This window comes from Hevea brasiliensis, chromosome 14 (assembly GCF_030052815.1).
Source record: "Hevea brasiliensis isolate MT/VB/25A 57/8 chromosome 14, ASM3005281v1, whole genome shotgun sequence".
NCBI lineage: Eukaryota > Viridiplantae > Streptophyta > Magnoliopsida > Malpighiales > Euphorbiaceae > Hevea > Hevea brasiliensis.
Window position 1 is genome coordinate 20,793,847 of NC_079506.1, and position 4,576 is coordinate 20,798,422.

The window sequence follows — 4,576 nt, forward strand, 5'->3', positions numbered from 1 at the left end:
TTCATCTGTTCAACTCCCAAATTTTACAAGCTATATTTGACCACTTGACCGATTTAATTAGTCCTACTTTTGGAGAGTTATTTTGTGTACAATCTTTTGACTAACTGAACCTATAAGAGGCGCCAACAATGGCTTCATGTACAACCTAGCCTGCAAGTTGAAGACTCAAGTACTCATCACCACTAAAACAGAGAAAAAGTCCCCTTCTTTTTACATTTCAACGTTGGTTTTGCTCAATCCTTGGCAATGGAATATCAATATGTAATAGGAGGAATTCTAGCTTCTGTTTTGGGGTTTGTACTGTTGAATAGATCAAGAGGAATGAAGAAAACTAAAGAAGCAAAGGAAAATATGAGGGATGAAGTTGTGAAGAGCTCAGAACAAGTGTTATGCCAGTCGGAAAATGCCACTAATGCTGATATTATCATAGTTGGAGCAGGTGTTGCTGGGTCTGCTCTTGCTTACACTCTTGGCAAGGTGAATCTAATCTTCTCCCTCTACTTTAGATGGCAATATATAATAAGACGAATGCTCACAAAACTAGCTACCCCATCGGGCAGTTTAACCTCTTTTCCTTCCTTCAATTGCAGGATGGACGGAGAGTGCATGTGATTGAAAGGGACCTGACTCTGCCTGACAGAATTGTTGGAGAACTTCTGCAACCTGGGGGTTACCTGAAATTAATTGAGTTGGGCCTTGAAGGTGAATAAGAAATTTCTATAATCCTTTATGGATTGTTGAATCTGTATGAATTCCATCAGTCCTTCTGTCTGAGTCTACTATTATTGAACTTTTTCTCTAATTCTTAACATGTATGCTTAGTTGCAGATTGTGTAGAAGAAATTGATGCTCAACATGTATTTGGATATGCTCTTTACAAAAATGGGAGAAGTACTAAACTATCATATCCCTTGAAAAGATCAGATCCAGATGTGGCTGGAAGAAGTTTTCACAACGGACGTTTCATTCAAAAAATGCGTGAAAAAGCTGAAACTTTACCCAAGTAATAATCTTCATTTACCCCGAAGTTACTTCTTTCACTTTGCTATGCCTTTCATGTTCAAAATCTTTTAATTCGTGCTGCATAATTAATAGCATCATTTTATTGCCTTTAATAGTTAATATGTTCCCTGATTTTCTTTGTAGTGTAAGACTGGAGGAAGGACAGTAACATCCCTACTAGAAGTAAAGGAGACGATCAAGGGCGTGCAATACAAAACTAAAATTGGTCAACAACTTACCGCTTGTGCTCCACTTACAATAGTATGCGATGGTTGTTTTTCAAATTTGTGACGGTCTCTCTGTAATCCTAAGGTAATGATTATGTTTCAACCTGGAAACGAAAGCTTCTATGAATCCAGTTGGCTTCTCTATGAACGTCACTGATAGATGCGAAATTGGGTAGCTGTTTTCTTTTTCATGAGTTTGAAGTGAAGTTTGGAAACTTTGGGTTTTTACAGGTTGATATCCCCTCCTGTTTTGTGGCGTTGATCTTAGAGAATTGCGAGCTTCCATACCCAAATCACGGACATGTTATTCTGGCAGACCCTTCACCAATCTTGTTCTATCGTATTAGTAGCTCTGAAATTCGATGCTTGGTTGACATACCTGGCCAAAATCTACCATCCATTCCAAATGGTGAAATGGCCAAATACTTGAAAACTGTGGTGGCTCCCCTGGTATTCTTAGTTTTCTGGGCATGCTAATTTTTATTTTTATTTTATTTTATTTATTCATTTATTTATTTATTTTTAATTTTTCTTTTTCGCATTTTGGCTTTGATACTTGTAGTTTGTAGTGCTAAGGGGGATTATAGAAATGACTCGATTTAATAAGCATTGGACCGTCATTTATCTTTGAATCTTTAGACTAATCTAAGAACTTTTATATATGTTTCAGATTCTCCAAGAGCTACGTGATGCATTTGTTTTTGCAATTAACAAAGAAAACATAAGAACGATGCCTAATAGAAGCATGCCTGCTGCTCCTCATCCCACTCCAGGTGCTCTTTTGTTAGGGGATGCATTTAACATGAGACATCCTTTAACAGGAGGAGGAATGACTGTTGCCCTATCTGACATAGTCGTATTAAGGAATCTTCTAAGGCCTTTGCATGATCTGAGCGATGCATTTTCCCTTTGCAAGTATCTTGAATCCTTCTACACACTACGCAAAGTGAGTAAATGATTTTCACTTAGTTGCATATGAGAACTAAATTTATAATTTCTAGATTTAAATTATTTAGAATCTAGTTTGGATAAACAATATGGTGGTATACTTGCCACAACAATGAAACTAAAATTGGTGCTAACCCTATATATCCATTTCATTTCAGCCTGTGGCATCTACTATAAATACTCTGGCTGGAGCCTTATACAAAGTATTCAGTGCATCAACTGATCCTGCAAGGAATGAAATGCGTCAAGCATGTTTTGACTATTTGAGCCTTGGAGGTGTATTTTCAAATGGACCTATCGCTTTACTCTCTGGACTAAATCCTCGTCCGTTGAATTTGGTTCTCCATTTTTTTGCTGTGGCTATCTTTGGTGTTGGCCGCTTAATAGTTCCATTTCCATCAATTCCACGCTTTTTGATTGGGGCTAGAATGATCTCGGTGCGTATAGCTAACAATAATTTCAATGACTTCATAATTATATTTTAAATGACTTCAAAGTTCTTATCTCTATCTCATTTCTTTTACTTTTTTTCAGGTTGCATCAAGAATCATTTTTCCCATCATAAAGGCAGAAGGAGTTCGACAAATGTTCTTCCCTATAACCCTAACACATTGAAGATCTCAAGTTGTTTGAGAATAGGAAATGCAAAGATTTAAAATTGGTGAAAGTTGGTGGCAGTTCATTTTTTCTTTAGATAAGTTAACGATTTAGGAGATGAGCTAAGCAGTGTAAATTTTATTTTAGATTCCTAACAAATTATCTTTGGTTAGAAACGAAAGTTTCACATGTAATTTAACCACACTTTTCTTGAAATATTTTTAATTATTTGTGCGTGCTCCTCTGTTGTTTCCAAAATTTGGAATGTCACCATGTATTGTGTTGGTTTGTGTTTCCATAAGACAGTGTTCCTTGATCCGTGTTTCACCATGGCACATACAACAAGTATGGGTATGAGATATGCTAATTTTTATAATTCGCGACAAAGCAGACGATGGACTTAGTTGATGCACCATATATGCTAAAACATATCACTCAATGCACATGAATCATGTGCGTGTAAAATCATGTAATTCAAATCTACCTAATTTATAAAATTTAAACTACATCACATGCATATAAAATTCAAATAATAAAAGCAAATGGAATTATTAATAACTCAAATTTGCTTTGATTTAAATTTTAATTTATTGTAATAAATCTTATTTCATAGACTAATGATTAGAAAAAAAAAATAATAAGTATCCCATCTTTTATAAAATTTGATAATTTAAGCATTTCGATACATCGACATGTGGTAAGTAGAAAACAAAATGAAGTACTTTAAATTGTCGACAAATCCAGTCAAAACGAGTTGTCGTATAAAAGTATGAACACCGGACTCAAAAATTCCACTTGCCCAATCATCAAACGACTTGTCATTTACAAATCAACGTCAGTTCACTTTAATTGATATTGCCCTCCATGAACGGCATATCGTACCGTGACAAAGACAAAATGCTTGGTCATGGTACAGTGACAAAGACAAAATGATAGGATCTTGTTTTTGTTTATATTTTTTTTCCCTCTTTTGGGTATTGTTCTATCAATTGTGTCATATTCATGGATTTGTCTTTGCTTGATAAGCTTTTATGGGGTTTTAGCATTTTTTAGTTTGCTGCAAATGCAATATGTTACAATGCTCAAGATTTCTTGATAAAAAATAAGTTAGGAGTTGGTCATTCGAGATCCCACATGGATGGTTGTTGACAGCATGTATGTGTGATATAAATCTTAGCAGGCTTTGATTAAATTACTATGATTTTGTCAAATAATGTGTGCTTCTATCCTATGTCTATATTCATTGTAAAGTTGTCAAAAAGAATGGAGAAATTTCTCAAATCAGTCAATTAGGGAAGAAATTTTACAATACCAGGACGAACCAAAAAGGTTTTCAACCCATTGATTCATGCAATTTTTTTTTAATTTTTCATTTATTGTTATTTTCATATGAAAATTATCAAAAACATTTGTCCAAAAAAAAATTATGGAAAAAATATTTTTGGACTCCTTACAATATTCTTATTTTTCTAACTTGAAAATTTTATTTGTATTGCGGAAATAAATTGGGCATTAAAAAATGTGATTTTATTGTATTTTGCTTCCAAAGGCATCCAAAAATTATAAAAAAAAATTATTATTTTTGAGTTTCTCATAATATTTTTATTTTTCTAACGTAATTCTTTTTATTTATTTGTGAAGCATGAATAATTTGAGCATACAAAATATTATTGTTTTTCATGCAAAAAAAATTTGATATGAAAAAAATAAAAATATTATTGGAAAAATCAAAAATAAATTTTTTATAATTTTATGATCTATAAAATTATTTTTTCATGATTTTAAAAGTAATACAAAATAAA

At 33.2% G+C, this 4,576-nt stretch overlaps 1 pseudogene; it reads left to right on the forward strand.

The window, feature by feature from the left end:
* Positions 1-240: 240 nt before the first annotated feature.
* On the forward strand, positions 241-4,067 carry LOC131173140 (squalene monooxygenase SE1-like; annotated as a pseudogene).
* The last annotated feature ends 509 nt before the right edge of the window (positions 4,068-4,576 follow it).